We start from the raw sequence: 17945 nt of genomic DNA, 5'->3' as shown, positions 1-17945 counted from the left end.
GAAACAACCGGTTGTTTATATCAGGAGTTTAGAAAATCAAAGCTAAAGCAGTTTAATGAGTGTAAGGATAGAGAGATTCACACAAGATGTTTATACTGGTTCACTCTTTACCAAAATCTACATCCAGTTCTTAGCTAACTAGTGAGAATTCACTATGTAATAAACCCTAGATTACAAACAACACACCAAGAATGATAATCTTGAACCCTTCAAGAACACACCACTCTTGGCAAACCACACAGTTTCCATAACACACTTTTTGAAACTGCACCACACCAGAACACATGCAAATACAATGTTTAAGGAAGAAGGGAATAGAATATACCTGGGTAAATCAAAGATTACAATTCAGAATTACAAGACAATCATATTCCACACTTGAGATGATCCAAAAGCTCTTTGAAATCTTGAAAATTGATTTTGATTTATCTCTCTTTCTGAGTTAATGACCAGGAGCATAAAACAACCTTACTCCAATCATATGGTCAAAGAATTTAATTCAAGAACCAAAAGCAGTTTGAATCATTTAAAACAGATTGGTACAACTTAACAGAAATCTGTTACGGTTTTCAAAAAAACAACCAGTTGAATTAGTTTGACAACAAAATCAAACAAAGCCAAGCTTTTCAAACTCTCTTCAAAATCCACTAAGCGTCAAACAACAGGTTGAATCGACATTTCAACAGGTTGAAATTTCACACTCTTTAGAAAACTCATCTTTTTAAAAAGGAATAAGATTTAATTAACCTTGGATCATCTTAAAGAGTGGATTAACAAATTCAAAGACTTCTAGACACACACACAACCAACAACAAGGTCTTCAAGCATTCCTCTTGGATATGGAGACATCAAAGCACTTTGTTCAACATCTTTGCGCTAACTGTAATTGTGGGAGGCACAAAGGTCTTCTGTGCAAGAGTTGTGTTGTGAAAGACTTAAGGTCTCTAGGTGCTACATAAGCTCTTGCCTCACCTCTTGAGTAACCTCCCATGTTAACTCCTACGTGATCTACTACCTCAATTTTAAATTAGCTTCTTGGCTAAATGCCTTAGAAAAGTACTCGTGTCAAGATGTTCCAAAGAATTGTGGGAAGTCCACCCTTGATTTTGCAATATGCACACGACCAAGGTGTTCAATCTAGGAAGTAAGTTATAAATAACTAGTAAATTGGTGATTGAAAACAGACTACGAATTGTGATTAGTACACAAATTATCAAACAAATTCATTCCATTTGTAGTTAAACGAACTTGTTAGAAATTGATCATCTAAAAGTCATTACCTTTTTTGTTTTTTCATCGACAATCCATTCAAAAATCGTCTTTCTTTAATTTATTTCACCATTTTTAGCAACGATTTAGATTAAAATCGTTGTTGAAACTTTGATTTATTCACCACTCTGCCAAGACATCTTCTTTTACGGTGATTAACCAAAAACTATCATTATTAACCATCGTCATTCGCCAATTTGCACTAGTGTATGAGATAAACTATTATAAAAATCACAATAGACACCTTTTTTCCTTAATCTTTGTTCATTTCAGATTATCTCACTGCACTAACTAAAACAATGAATTTTACAAAACAAGGGATAATGAGGCATTCCTCTGCAATGTTATAAGTCCTTTGTACTCGAGTAATTGAAAAGGTAAGATTTGGTCTCTCATGACATAATGATAATACCTCACGTACCTTCATCAACGATTTTTGTAGCATGTTGATTAATCTAGGAAGCTAGGAAAAACAGACATGAAAAGGCTCCACACTCAGCATGGAGCAAGTATGATGATCTTAAAGAGTATTTTTGGTTCATTTTCTTTATAATCTTATTACTAAAATAGACTTTGTTGTTATTTGAGCTCTTATTAAATAGTGAAGTTAGTAACTCCCTCACATGTTGCAGCACAGGACAATAACTTTGTGGATCCAAATCTCAAATGCATTGTAAGACACAATAGAAGAAAACAAAAATAAAATGAATCTATGTAGTAATAATAAGTACCTGTGTTTGGTAGTTGTCGATCTTTCTCATATACCCACCGATACCCATATTTATTTATATAGGCCTTAACATATTGCTTTTCTATCGAGCCGATTTGGCTCCAGTCCCTGATCAATTCCCTAAATTCCATACCAATAACACCATTATGAAATGAGTACCATCTCCAATTACAATGTTCTGCAAAAAACTCTTGACGAGACAAATAAAATAGCCACAAATGATATGACTGGTCAATGACTAGATCTCCTCTCAAATCGACTGGAGGAATTTTAGCTTTATGATATATAACTTTATCATAACTCCCACCAAAGTCAATATGGAATATTGCACAACAGATAACACCAATACAATTATTATCATGCATAAGAGGAGAGACATCAATCCTTATTGAATTGTCCATGCTCACCACAAACTGATTGTTGAACCACCTCGGTATTTCACTTCCTGGGATAACACTTCCAACACATGGAGTCCTGAAATTAAATTGCCTATTTTCGAAGCACCTCGCCTCAAAAGACTACACACTTAAGCGTCAGTATCTATTTTCGGAAAAAAAAGATTAAAAGAAGGGAAGAGGAAGGAAGGAGCATGCACACCTGAAAAATTTGAATCATCCACGAAAAAATAAAGCTAGTACAGTGTTCCCTCTCAACTAATTTTGGGCAGTTGTAAATCATTAATCCTACCAGATCTTCATCTTTGTAATATGATAGTGGAAGCTTGAAAATTTCTGAGGAACATTCGGTTTGCAAAGGGAGAACGGGCAAGTGTGTGAATTGTTTGCAATGTTGTAAGTTTAAATGATACAATCTGACAAGGTTATGCAGGTTAGGAAGTTTAGTAAAATTGTTTCCCTTCAAATTTAGCCGTTCAAGGCACCTTAACTTCCCAATGGCATCAGGGATTCGAATTAAGTTACAGAAGCTTAGATCGAGTTCACGCAAACAAGTGAGCAAACAAGGGAAAGTAGGAATGGAAGGCAACAACAAATTTGAAGGCCGCAACAACATTTTGTTTATGAAAAAGGATGTTGACTGGGAAAGAATAGGAGCTTCTGCTAAACAAAGCTTCTTCAAATGCCTTGTGTTCCTTTGTTCATCTAATAACTCATTATTATACAGTTTTGAACATCCAGAGACATTCAAATATTCAAGAGAATACAGCCCCAATATGGTATTGGATAAGCTTACTAGGTTTTTGCAGTTTCTCAAATTCAAAATAGCAAGACTTCTCAAAAGACCGATCAATGGATTTAGTTTTTCGAGCTTTATGCATCCTTCAAGATATATCCTTTCAAGATTTAGGGCCTCTCTAACATCCGACATCTCAACTAGATATTTGTTGAAAGAGAGATTCAAAAGCTTTAAATTGTGCAATGGCTACAGTGATTAGCAAATATAAGACAAAATTAATAATGAAATTTGGATTTTCTTTAATTAGTTAAAGAAAAAAGGAAACTAAAAGACATTGTTTGTCATTTATTTGGTTTATTTAAAAAAAATAGAAAAATTAATACACATTACCTTTATGCCTTTCCATAGTTGTTTGATACTGCTCCCAAAAAGGTGTAACTCGACTAGTTTTTCTGGTTGAAAACTTTGAGGCAAACATTTAAAAGAATATTCCCTCCAATTAAAATATGCTAGTTCATTCAAAAGATGATTGAGACTTCTTGAAAATTTCACATCCCTAAGATGAAGCAAGTTAAGGTGTCTAATTTTTTATAGACCATCTGCCCTCACACTCTCTTCATGCCAATACTTTTCAATATATATGACTTCAAGATTTTCAGTTGCCTACAACATTACAGAGAAAGAATAACATTATAATACTTTTCGAAGAGTTTTCATATTCTAGAAAAAATGGCAATGTAAGATTTATACTGACTCAATTAATTTTACCTAATTCTCTAACATAGTTTTCTCGAAATCTTTGTAATCCCACAACCTACTCCACTTTAGAGGCTTGTTAGGTGATTTTTTCTAACAACACTCTTCCCCAAATCCATCAACAACCTATGCATACAAATATCCCCATATTCACATGTTATTAGAGATTTCTCAATTACAGCTAGTATGCCATTTGCGTAATCAAATCCATGAAAGCTTAAGAATTTCTCCACATCACCCTTACCATGAATATTATCAGCAATGAAGCATGCAATATCTAAAAATATTTCTTTTTTGTCTTCTTCTAGGTGATCAAAACTTATACGTAAAACATCCACAATATTTCTATCCTTGTTATGTCTTAGCCTATCCAATGTACTTCTCCATTGTGAGACATTTCGACCAAACAAAGATGACCCAATTACTTCAATTGCCAAGGGATGGCCTTGAGCATGAAAAAGTACGTCACATGCCAAGTTTACATAATCACCCAATATATAATTAACTTTGAAAGCATTTTTACAAAACAACTGCATAGCATTTTTTTCCCTCAACGGTTGGACTTGATAAACATCATCCACTTTATGTGTCTTCAATATATGTTCATCCCTTGAGATTATGATGATTCTGCTCCCTCCACCTACACATCTACGTATATCTCTGTTCCCTGTGAACAACTAGAAATTGAGAGAGGTGAAAGCGAAAAAAGGGATGGGAGACATTCCTTTAGGACAGTAAGAGGGAGAAGAGAATAAATAAAGGGAAGGGAGAAAAGGAGATGTTTTAGAAGAGTGAGTGAGAAATGTAGGTAAATTAATGGTGAGGAAGAAGTTCGGTAAAAAGGAAGTTGGGTGCAAAAGAAGTTGGGTGAAGAAGGTGAAGAATTAATGGAGACCCAAGTCTCTGTTGAACAATTTGGTTTCTGATTTTCTGCACTAGTTATGTTTTGTTTCCTGTTTGTAATAGAACTTTATGTTGTTTTATGTTGAACTATCATGTATGGCTATGGTGTGTTTCTTTTCTTCCATGCTCCCATTCTGTTTGATGAATCCAAATTGGAAGGAAAATAGCTTGATATAGGTTATGATAGTTGAAGAATAGCTCATGTATGTTGATGTGGTTCAAGTATTAAACCTTCAAGGAGGTATAACAATACTCAAATATGTTATGTTCTGTTTTACATCTAACAGTTTTTTATGCATATACTGGAACCTAGTGCAGTACAGGTATTGATCATGACTTTCCTTGAAAGCTATGCAAAGCAAAAGGGATTTGTCTCCATCAAACAGGGGGGGATTGTTGAAGATGGATGAAGTTTCTTCTCTACATAGTCTTAGTGTGAGTTTGTTGTAGAAAATAGTTAGTTTGCTTTGAAGATTGTAATGTGTTTTAGTTGATCTTGTTTTTAGGCTAGTGTGGGTTTCAGGTTGCCTTTTGCTACATGACCTATCCTAGATGCCTAATCAAGGGGGAAAGATCAAGCACATGAAGTGGTTAAATGTTTTTCAAAAAGCTTTTTAGAGTTTTCTCAAGAATCAGAATACTGCAAAAAAATAAATCTATTTGCTTGAAAAACAATAGGTTTAATTTTGTTCTGCTGAAAGGATTTTCGAAATTCTGTTAGGGAACCAAAAGTACAGATCAGTTAATTATTTTGGTTAAGCTTAGCTAGCAGTTTTCCTAAAAAATTAATTTGTTAGTTTTAAATTCAATTTGTTGTTTTTATAACAGCTTTTTAACTGTTTTATGAAAAGTTGTTAGAAACTTATTTCTATATAATGAAAAGCTTTTCTCACATGAAAGGTTGTTGAGCAATCACAGTCTTAACAAAGATTAAACATTTTCTGTGTGAGAAAAAGGATTGGAATGCGTTTTTGAAAGGTTTTTCAAAGAGATCTTCAAGTGTGCTTGTTCTAGGAAAACCTTGATCTTGGTGAAGGTGTTGGTACTGTTTTTGCTGCAATTGGGACAACTAGTTTTTGTTTTTGCATCTTCTTTCAGGTGTTATCCTTCCTTTAATTCTTGTTTGTAAAGGTGGTTGTGTTAGTCAGTCCTTGATAGGGTTTCTTGGAGTAACCAATCTGGTTTTGTCAACCTTTCCTGTTTGATCGCAGTCTTAATATGAATAAGTTCTGATTGTGTTAAAGTGTTTTGAAGAATCAATTTGTTCCTTTTAAAATCAAATTGTTCATTTTCTCTTGATATATTGTAAACCAGTGTGTATTGTGAAAATTTTATAGCTTCAATTCACCCCTCCCCTTTTGAACTTAGACACTAATAAACCCAACAATAGGTATCAAGAGCTAGGACTTGTATTTTACTCAAGTGTGTGCATTATGTCTAAGTTTAATGCCTTTTGCTGAAGGTGCGTCTATTAATAGACCTCTAATATTTGGTGGTGTGAATTATGCATTCTGGAAAATTAGAATGAAAATCTTCATGGAATCTATTGACATGGGTATTTGGGATGCAGTGGTCAGTGGACCTTTTGTGCCTATGCAGGTTATCAAAGAAGAAACAGTAATGAAGCCTTAGTCTGATTGGAGTGAAAGTGAAAAGAAGAAGGCTCAATATGACTCCCTAGCCAAGAACATAATTACCTCTGCATTGAATATGGATGAATTCTTTAGAGTATCTCAATGCAACTCGGCCAAGGAGATGTGGGAAGTACTAGAAGTAACTCATGAGGGCACGGATGATGTGAAACAAGCAAGGAAGCACTCACTCATTCAAGAATATGAACTTTTCAGGATGCAATTAGAAGAGAGCATTGCAGATGTGCATAAATAGTTTATACATATTGTAAATCATCTCACTGGTCTTGGTAAGGTCTTTAACAAGGAAGAGCTCAACATAAAGGTGCTGAAATGCCTTGATAGGAGTTGGCAGCCAAAGGTAACAACAATCTCTGAATCCAGAGATTTATCCAAGATGTCCACTGCTGCATTGTTTGGAAAATTGATGGAGCATGAGTTAGAACTCAAAAGATTGAAAAAACAAGAAACAATGGAGAAAAGAGCCAAAGGAATTACCTTGAAGACTACAATGGAACATGATACAAGTGAGGAAGAGGAGAATCCTGAACATGATGAGACCTTGAGTCTGCTTATCAGAAAATTCAATAGATTTCTTAAAAGGATGAACCGAGATAGAATTCAACAAAGAAAAAGGTACTCAAAATCCAATTACTCAAATTCTTCTAGTTATACTTGCTTTGGTTGTGGTAAACCAGGTCACATAAAGATTGATTGTCCAAACAATCAAAACAAAGAAAAACCAGCAAATAAGAAGAGTGAAAGAGGCAAAGGAAAAATAACATATATCTTTTGGGAAGAAAATGAAGTATCCTCAACAAGTGACTCCTCAACTGGAAGTGAAGAAGCAAATATGTTCTTTATGGTGAATGATGAAGGATCAATCTCTAATTCGGTGAGTGACTTTTCCACTGATTCTGAAAGTTATGATCAGCTGTTAATTGCCTTTAAGGAAACACATGATGAAGCAAACAGATTGGCTGTCATATGTAACAAACTGAACAAAGTAAATAGGGTACTTGAACCTAAGGTTAAGTCACTTAAGGAAGAATTACATAAAGCTAAAACTAATTTGGTTAGACTTGAATTGACATGTTTGCATGCATCTATAAAAACCTGTGAAAATTGTAAGAAGTTGGAAAAACAAGTTGAATATTTGCTGAAAACCTTATCAAATTTCACCAAAGGTAGAGAAAATTTTGAAACATTATTGGGATCTCAAAATGCTGTTTTTAATAAAATGGGCTAGGATATAATCCTGGAATAAAGAACAATGTGAAAAAGCTGTCCAGTTTTTTTGTTCCTTCCGAAACAGGTTTTTCTTCTTTTAACCGTTCAAATATAATGCATACTGCACCTTGCTTTTACAGTATGGAATTTGGACATATCTCTAGAACATGTAAAGCTAGAAGGTACCTTTTTCCTAAAGGATTGGTCAAATGGCTTCCTAAGGAAAGGCATTAATCATGCTGGACCCTAGACTAAAGAGGGGTACCATATGTGTTAAATCTGTTTTGCAGAAAAACAGCAGGAAAAACCAGTGGTACTTGGATAGCGGATGTTCAAAGCATATGACTTGTGATTTGGCTCAATTCACAAGTCTGAAACTTAAAGCTGAGGGGCATGTCACATATGGAGACAACAATAGAGGAAGAATTCTCGGAAGAGGAAATGTTGGTACTAAAGATTCAACCACAATTGAGAATGTGTTATATGTGGAAGGACTAAAGCATAGTCTTCTAAGTATTAGCCAATTGCGTCACAAGGGCTACAAGGTTAATTTTGAAGCCAACACCTATACAATTTCAAGCGAAACCTTTGGTGAGGTGTTGTTCACGGGTAGAAGGGTAAACAACATCTATCTCTTAGATATTATGAATAGTTGCTCTGAAAATGAATGTTTGCTATCAAAAAGTGATGAGTCTTGGTTGTGGCATAGGAGGTTAGCTCATATCCATACTAATCACTTGAATAAGTTGAAGTCTAAGGATATTGTTTCTGGTTTACCAAATATAAAGTTTCAAAATAACAGATTGTGTGATGCATGGGTAAAGAGTAAACAAATAAGAACTTCTTTTAAAACAAAGGATGTGGTTTCTACAAATAAAGCTTTTGATGTTCAACATATGGATTTGTTTGGACCTTCTAGGACTGCTAGTTTAGCTGGAAACTTCTATGCTTTGGTAATTGTTGATGATTTCTCAAGATATACATGGACTCTCTTTCTTGCTTCTAAAAATGATGCATATAAAGCTTTTAAGAAAATGGCTAAGGTTCTGCATAATGAAAATGAAAAAAACATAAAATAGATTCGTAGTGATCATAGGGGAGAGTTTCAAAATGCAAAGTTTGATAGGTTCTGTGAAAAACATGGGGTCATACATAGTTATTCTGCTCCTAGGACACCCCAACAAAATGGTGTAATTGAAAGGAAGAATAGATCACTAGAGGAATTAGCTAGGACCATGTTAAATGAATCTAATCTACCTAAATATTTCTGGGCAGATGCAATATACACTGTTTCTTATGTGCTTAACAGAACTTTTAATAGACTTATTCTTAAGAAAACTCCCTATGAACTGTATAAAGGTAGGAAGCCTAGCATTAGTCATCTTAGGGTCTTTGGTTGCAAATATTTTATTCTGAATAATGGAAAAGATAATCTGGGCAAATTTGATCCTAAATCTGATGAAGGGATACATATTAGCTATGCTATTAATGGACATGCTTACAGAGTGTATAACAAAAGATTGCTTACTGTGGAAGAGTATATGCATGTGGTGTTTGATGAATCTGATTGTATTGTGCCTAAATCTGTTTTGGATGAACCTGGTGTGGATGATTTAAGAACTATTCTACAAAAGAATCAATCTATTGATCCTGATGCAACTAATTCAAGTGCTGGCAAAGAATAAGTTGTGAATGCAGGATTTCCTAAAGAGTGGAAGACTCCCAGGGATCTCACACTTGACAATGTAATTGGGAAAATTGAGAAAGGAGACTCAACAAGGAATTCTCTTAACAATTTCTGCAAGACAATGACCTTTGTTTCACAAGTAGAGCCTAAAAATCTGGAGGAAGCACTACAAGACAGCAACTGGATAGCAGCTATGCAAGAAGAGTTAAATCAGTTTGAATACAATGAAGTATGGTCCTTAGTTCCAAGAACACATGCAATGAATATCATAGGAACCAAATGGATGTACAGGAACAAGATGGATGAACATGGGGCTATCACCAGAAATAAAGCAAGGCTGCTTGCTAAAGGCTACAACCAAGAAGAGGGAATAGATTTTGGTGAAACCTATGCACCAATAGCACGACTTGAAGCTATCATATTACTCTTAGCATTTTCAAGCATAAAAGGATTCAGGTTATTCCAAATAGATGTTAAGAGTGCATTCTTGAATGGATATATTAATGAAGAAGTGTTTGTCTCTCAGCCTCCAGGATTTGAAGACTACAAAAATCTGGAGCATGTGTACAAGCTCAAGAAGGCACTTATGGTTTAAAGCAGACACCTAGACAATGGTATGAGAGGCTAAGTGAGTTTCTGCTTTCTCAAAGTTATGACTGTGGCACCTATGACAAAACCTTGTTCATAAAGAAGAAAAGAGAAGACATTATACTTGTGCAAGTCTATGTTGATGATATCATCTTTGGATCAACAAATGAAGAAATGTGTGAAGCTTTTGTAGAAGCAATGAAAAGTGAATTTGAGATGTCAATGTTAGGAGAAATGAATTTCTTCCATAGATTGCAAGTGAAACAACTCAAGGATGGAATTTTCATAAATCAAGCAAAGTACTGCAAGGAGTTGCTTAGGAAGTTTGATATGGATCAATGCAAAGCAATCAACACTCCAATCTCAACAAGCTGCCAACTGGATCAAGATTGTGCAGGAAAATCAGTGGATCAATCAAAATACAGAGGTTTAATTGGTTCCTTATTATACTTAATTGCTAATAGGCCTAACATTATATTTGTTGTATGTTTATGTGCTAGATATCAATCTGATCCAAAGGAATCACATTACAATGCAGCTAAGAGGATTCTGAAATACTTGCAAGGGACTAAAGATGTTGGACTATGTTATCCAAACAATGTTTCCTTAAACTTGACTGGTTTTCAGATTCTGATTTTGCAGGTTGCAAGGTTGATAGGAAGAGCACAAGTGGAACTTGTCACATGCTAGGGTCAAGTCTAATCTTATGGCATTGCAAGAAACAAGCATGTGTTTCTCTTTCTATAGCAGAGGCAGAATATATAGCAGCTGGAAGTTGTTGAGCTCAAACACTATGGCTAAGGCAACATCTAAGTGACTTTGGAATTCTTTTAAATAAGATACCTATCAACTGTGATAATACTAGTACTATAAATCTGTCTAAGAATCCTGCTATTCATTCAAGAACTAAACATATTGAAATTAGACATCATTTCCTAAGAGAGCATATAGCTAATGGAACTTGTGATATTAAATTCATTGGTAATGAATTCAATTAGCTGATTTGTTTACTAAATCTCTTGCTAAAGATAGATTTTATTTTCTATTAAAAGAATTGGGTATCAATAGCTTAAATTGTCCACTGCAGTAAAGATTTAAATATGTTATCTTATGCTTTAACATGTTGTTTTTCCTGTTTCAGAATCACAACTATGACTAGGAAAGAGAAATAATTACTTTTCTCTCTCTCCTTAACCATTGACTACTTTTATGATTATTGACCAGCAGATTTATGACATTCATGTGTGGAAATCCTAATTGATTTGATACTTTAATTATGCAACAAATTTGATTTGCTAAGCAGAAACATGTTTCCAATATATTCTTGCATCATTCAAAACTGCACCTGTTGTACTACATAAGAATTAAATATGTACTGCATCTGTTTTTCTTGATCTTGCTTTCAAAACCCGTGATCTTTGAAATTTGATTTGTGCTCTATATAAATCTGGCTTATATCAATTGTATCTCATACTTTCTCTTCCTTGCTACAAGCTGTCCAGGTTCAAATATGATGTTTTATTAGTTTTGGTTCCTCTGTTGACTATCATATGAATTATGTACTAAGTTTCTTTCTAGCTGGAACTGTCTATTGGTGAATAGGTGCAGGTAACAACAGATTAAGCAATGGCATCCTCTTCACACAAAAAGAAGAAGTTCAAAGAGCAACCTAACAGCAACCAAGGCATTTTGGAAAATTGGTTTGCTAGAGATTCTGAAGTTATGACAAGGTTCATACATGAGACAAGCAGAAAGAAAATCAATGTACCTAAGGTGTTGTAATTCTCATGGCTAAGGGATGAAAATTTGACAGAAGCAAAAACTCTGCTCAAGCATCAAAAAATGAAAAGCTTTTTGGAAATGTCTAGAAATGTCTATCCAGACCTAGTGAAGGTGTTCTATAGCAACCTTGTCCAAGATGGAAAGAATTTTGTCTCCTATGTGAAAGGAGTAAAGCTAAAAATCACTAGAGAAATCTGGAGCAATGTTGGTGGAATCAAATACTCAGGGCTGAAAGTGAGCAAAGGGAACACTGTTGCAATTCAAGGGTTCAACAAAATGCAGTTTTATAGAAGTTGTGTGAGGAATCCTACTGAACCAGTGGCTAGGTTTCATGCAGATAATTTGACTTTAATTCCAAGACTCTTAACTCACATTATTGCTTGGCAACTCACTCCTAGAAGAATCAATCATGATGTTCTTGATATTGCTTTACTGCATAATGAATCAGCTCAAGGTAAATTGGGTGAGTACTATGGTAGAACACATGCTCAAATCCACAAGGGTCCCTAATTATCGTTTTCCATATGTAATATTTGTGTCCAAAATAATTGACTATTTTGAAGTGGATACTACAAATGAAAGAAATGATACTATCAAAGCAGCAAGTGAAATAGACAATTCTACTCTCATGAAAATGGGATTTCATAAGGAGGAAGACAACTGAGTTTTCAGAAGGAATGTTGCTCATATGGCTGAGCATGAAGCCTCTAATCATGGAGATGGAGAGGAAGAGAATGCTGGAATGCATAGGGAAAATATGAGCAAAAATAAATCTGTTTGCTTGAAAAATAATAGGTTTATTTTTGTTTTGCTGAAAAGATTTTCGAAATTATGTTAGGACACCAAAAGTACAACTCAGTCAATTATTTCGGTTAAGCTTAGCTAGCAGTTTTCCTAAAAAATTAATCTGTTAGTTTTAAATTCAATCTGTTGTTTTTATAACAGCTTTTTAACTATTTTTTGAAAAGTTGTTAAAAACTTATTTCTATATAATGAAAAGCTTTTCTCACATGAAAGGTTGTTGAGCAATCACGGTTTTAATAGAGATTAAACATTTTCGATGTGAGAAGGATTGGAATGCGTTTTTGAAAGGTTTTTCAAAGAGATCTTCAAGTGTGCTTGTTTTATGAAAACCTTGATCTTAGTCAAGGTGCTGGTACTGTTTTTGCTGCAATTGGGACAATTGGTTTTTGTTCTTGCATCTTCTTTGAGGTGTTATCCTTCCTTTAATTCTTGTTTGTAAAGGTGGTTGTGTTAGTCACTCCTTGATCGGGTTTCTTGGAGTGCAAGGTGTGCTGAAATAGAGTTTTTCAGCTTTGCTTGTATGGTTCTTGTAGAGTTCAAGAACTGTTGTGTGTTGTAATTGTTTGCAACTGGTTTTTAGTGAATTCCACCTTGGAGTAAGGTGAAACTGGATGTAGCTCATTATGAGTGAACCAATATAAAGTGTGCTTGCATTGTTCTTCTCATCCCTGCACTCCTTTCTGGTTTTTGGTTAATCTGTCAAGAACGAAATCTGTTCATTTGAAATTAAACCTGTTAATTCTGGGCTTAATAAAAACTGTTCTTCTTGATTTGGAAAAGTTCTCTAATCATAAACAAAACATTTTGAATATGTGTTTTTTTAATTGGCTTAAGGATGAACAACTTTCTTCAATAAATCTTTAATAAAGATTCACTCTCTTTGAAGTTTTATGTTGAATGAACTTGATTGATCTTTAGGTATAAATTGTGTTCTTCAAGTTGTTTGAAAATTAACCAATTTGGTTCTGTCAACCTTTCCTGTTTGATCTCAATCTTAATCTGAATAAGTTCTGATTGTGTTAAAGTGTTTTGAAGAATCAATTTGTTCTTTTTAAAATCAATTTGTTCATTTTCTCCCCATATACTGTAAACCAATGTGTATTGCGAAAATTTAATAACTTCAATTCATCCTTCCCCTCTTCAACTTAGACACTACTAGGCCCAACAGACTCTGGCCTCAGTATGCCACGTGAGCAGACCAATACTAGTGTGTGCGCCAAGTCATCAATAGTTAACGTCGTTGGTGAAAACTTAACGGAATGGACCAATTTGGATATTTTTTAAAAAACATACGGGCCAAATTGATTTTTTTTTTTAAAAAACACTGTACTAAATTGAATACTAACCCTAAATATAGGGATGTATAAGGTAATTATACCTTTTTTATGTTTTCTGCACAAGTATCTCAAATCCCTTTTTATCATTATTGTTATTACTAACTTTTCTTATACTTGCAGATAGATTCTAAACATTGATTTACTGATTTCACTATTGTATTCGTTGGGAGACAACTTAGGGTCATCTGACCACAATTATACTATCATCTCTCTAGCGTTAAACATGTCTACGTTGGAATCATTTTAATTTGACAGCAAAACGACAATTATCACTACACTAGATATACCTTTTTGAAGGATCAACCAATTACAAGGTTCCAAAAGCTGATGGTTGCATCTTGAGGTTATTAGTAATTTGATTAAATAATTCATTGCTTGTTTTGTTTGTAAAATAAATATCTTAATTAGGTTGGTAATATTGAATTGTAGTGCAATAAACAAACATGAGGGGATGACATTGGCTCCATAAGCTAGTGCAAGTCATATATGAATAACAATTCTATTCTTTGCTTGATGGTCTTAGGGAATGTCTTTGAAGGGGCCACTATGTTACATAATGTGGATCCCTTCACATTGGTGATGTTGCAGTTCCTATTCCAACAAATAAGGTAATTAATTTGGCACAAACATTTCAAACATTTGTCGTTTGACCTAGACACCTTGTGAGACCTATTGCAGAACTCCGGTAAGAAAATAATTTGTAATTATTAATCTTTATTGATGTATAAATACATTTGTAGATGTAAGTTAATAAAAATGTTGTTTATTGTGAAGTCAAAGTGTCAGAAACAAATTTCTCAAAAAAGAAATGAGTAACTTACCCAGAATCATATGGCTACATCATCAAAGATTGTTATAGCTATACATACAAACCTAATGAAGGTTTCGTGGGATGCTACTCTTTTTTTTCAAGAACAGTGATATCCTATCGTATATACTCAAGTTAAATGTGTAGAGATAGCAAAAAGACAACAAAGAGCTTAATATATAAGTTTTATGGATTATATAAGTCTCTTAAACATTATTTCATTTTAATTTATACAATTAAATCATTAATTATACTTTATACTTTAAGTAATTATATTTGTAGTATGTATTAATTAGGGAAAACATAATGTTATGGATTTATGGAGATAGAAGCAAAGAAGATACGAAGGCAGGTGACCTTCTACACCATCCATAATGATGAATTCTTCTACAGATGTTTCTCGATACCTTTACTATAGAATGTCTGAATAAAGCATCACGGATGAATCTCTCGATATTACATTTTAGAAATTATCTGTATACTACATTTCAGAAATTTTATTCCAAATAAATATCATGTTTCAAAAATTTTAAAATGCTTGTGTTGAAAAATTTCTACAACAAACAATTTGAAAGTCACCTTAAGAAGAATAAAATGGTTATTTTAAAACTACGAAAGTGAAAAAAACAAAACCTTTTTTTTTATCAGCAATAAAAATTAAATAAATGCGAACCACTTCAGGGGTGGTTCAACCCTTATACAAGATATACAAAGGACAACTTCTAACCTAAAGCTACCAAACTAACCAACCCAAAACACGAATCTTACTAAAAACCTAACATACTTCAAGAAACCATTCTCATACATTCCAAAGGTTCCAAGCACCAGCTAGAGAAGGAGAACGAGGTAGAACGACATTTTGCAGAAATCCAAGACCACACCTTTGCTTGCACCAATGCACACACTTCTGACGCGTCAGCCAGCCTCCTATTGAAAATGATAGAGTTCCTGTGATTCCAGATTTCCCCCACAACCCCAACCCAAATTGTGCTCCATACATCATTCAATGAATCAGAAAACATGCTCAACTTGAACTGAACAAAGTTTGACGAAGGATCAATGTGATACACAAACGACACTCCCAACCACTTAAAGCAAAAACAACAAACCCGCCAAGCAAAACTACAAGCGAAAAACAAATGGCGGTGAGACTCTTCCTCCTTCCCACATAGACAACACAAAGAACTTTCCACCAACACCCAACGCCTTTCCAGATTGACCCTAGTAGCAATCTTATTCTCCAGCACCCTCCAAGCTGTAAATAAAGCAAAAGGAACAACTTTACAACTCCATAACTTACTGAAAATCGGAGAAAAATCCACCTCACAATCCCTCCTAACAAGAAAATAGGCAGAATTAACTGAAAACGTCTGAAGACCCCCAGCCTTCCAAACCCACCTATATGCCTCTCCCGAAGCCAGCCTAGCCTCAAGAAGTGTCTGACACAACTGATCCACCAAAGGCTTCTCCCAGTCAAAAAAAGGTTTACGCCAGGCTAAATGCCAAACCCAAACACCGTCAGACCAAGACCCAAGCTCAGCCACCTTTGCATCTTTGGCCGAACAAAGAGAAAATAGTCTCGGAAAGACTCTCTTCAACGCAACACTACCTAGCCAACTGTCCTCCCAGAAAGAAATATCCTTCCCATCACCAACTTTCCACTTGAACCCATCTTCAAAACTTCTACCCCAACCCTCCGAAGCCCACACCACTTTCAAGTCTTTCCACCAAAGGGAACTCCTACGACTTTTTCCTTCCTCTCTCAAACTTCTCCACCCACCATATTTAGAAATGAGAATCTCCTTCCAAAGACCGCCCTTATCTGAACCCAACCTCCATATCCACTTACCTAACAAAGCCAAATTAAAAAACTTTAAATCAATAATACCAAGCCCCTCAACTTCATGAGGCTTACAAACCTTTTCCCAAGAAGCCCAAGCGATCTTCCTTCCTTCAGAACCCCACCCCCAAAGAAAATTCCTTTGGATCCTAACCAACTTATATGCCACCCCGGAAGGCAATTTGAATAAGGACATAAAGAATAGCGAGATAGAAGAAAGAATAGACTTGATCAAACAAATCCTACCCGCCAACGACAAGCACTTACCTTTCCACCTGCTAAGTCTAGGCTGAACTTTCTCTATCACCTCATTCCAAAAGTCACCGCGCTTGTGATTCCCACCAACAGACAGACCCAAATAAACAAAAGGAGAACCCATCACGTCGCAATTAAGGATAGCTGCAAAACGTTGTAGCGAAAGTTGATCCAACCCTATTCCGCCAATTCTACTTTTCAGAAAATTAACCCTAAGCCCCGAGGCAAGCTCAAAGCATTGCAGAATCGCCTTGATATTGAAAATGCTTTTGGCGTTAGCTTCACAGAAAAACAAGGTGTCGTCCGCGTACTGTAACATGTTTACCTTCACTTTATCCCTGCCAACCTCCAAACTGTCAATCAGATTCTTTTCTTCGGCCATCCTTGACACCCCGGCCAACCCTTCTGCCACAATAAGAAAAAGAAACGGAGCTAGCGGATCACCTTGACGAAGACCCTTCATAGGAAAGAACTCCTTAGTTGGACTACCATTCACCATAACTGAAACAGACGCTGATTCTAAACAACCCTTTTATCCAACGAATCCACAGATCACAAAAACCCATCCTCCAAAGCATATAATAAATAAAGTCCCAACTAACTGAGTCGTACGCCTTCTCATAGTCAACTTTGAAGAAAACACAACTTTTTCTCTTTCTTTTGTACTCTTCCAACACCTCATTAGCTACTACCACACTGTCCAACAAACCCCTTCCTTCAAGAAAAGCCGACTGTCTACCGTCAATAACTTTACTGATCACCTTTTTCAAGCGTATAGAAAGAGCTTTAGAAATGATCTTGTAAAGGCAACCAACTAAGGAAATGGGTCTAAACTCACCAAGCTGTTGGGGGTTTTCAACTTTTGGTATTAAACAAAGGAACGAAGCGTTTGTACCTCTGGGCCAACGACCATTAACCGCAAAATCCTTCACTGCCGCCATCACATCCTTCTTAATGATGTCCCAACAGAATTTTAAGAAACCAAAATTGAAGCCATCAGGCCCAGGACTCTTTGAGCTGTCACAACTCCAAACCGCAGCCCTTATCTCTTCTTCAAAAAACTCACCAATCAACAAATCATTATCTAAATCCGAAATGGAACAAAACCTAGCATTATCCAGTCGAACCTGACATGCATCGTTCCTAGCAAACTTGTCTTTAAAGAACTCTTGAACCTTGTCCTTGATCACC

The 17945-nt window shown here is 35.2% G+C and overlaps 1 pseudogene across 1 annotated transcript in view; it reads right to left on the bottom strand.

Annotated features, from left to right (window-relative positions):
- The window catches only part of LOC137813844 (disease resistance protein Roq1-like), a 61978-nt pseudogene that overhangs the window by 25198 nt on the left and 18835 nt on the right, over positions 1-17945 (bottom strand). The window contains exons 3-5 of the transcript XR_016516186.1: positions 3902-4547; positions 3524-3796; positions 2597-3379 (exon numbers count right to left, since the gene is read on the bottom strand). The product of XR_016516186.1 is annotated as a disease resistance protein Roq1-like (transcript). The remainder of the gene's footprint in view (positions 1-2596; positions 3380-3523; positions 3797-3901; positions 4548-17945) is intronic.

Source organism: Phaseolus vulgaris, chromosome 10, assembly GCF_051622355.1.
Source record: "Phaseolus vulgaris cultivar YP4 chromosome 10, ASM5162235v1, whole genome shotgun sequence".
In the NCBI taxonomy this organism is placed as follows: Eukaryota; Viridiplantae; Streptophyta; class Magnoliopsida; order Fabales; family Fabaceae; genus Phaseolus; species Phaseolus vulgaris.
The sequence above is the reverse complement of the archived record's forward strand: the minus strand, read 5'-3'. Positions and strand labels throughout refer to the sequence as shown.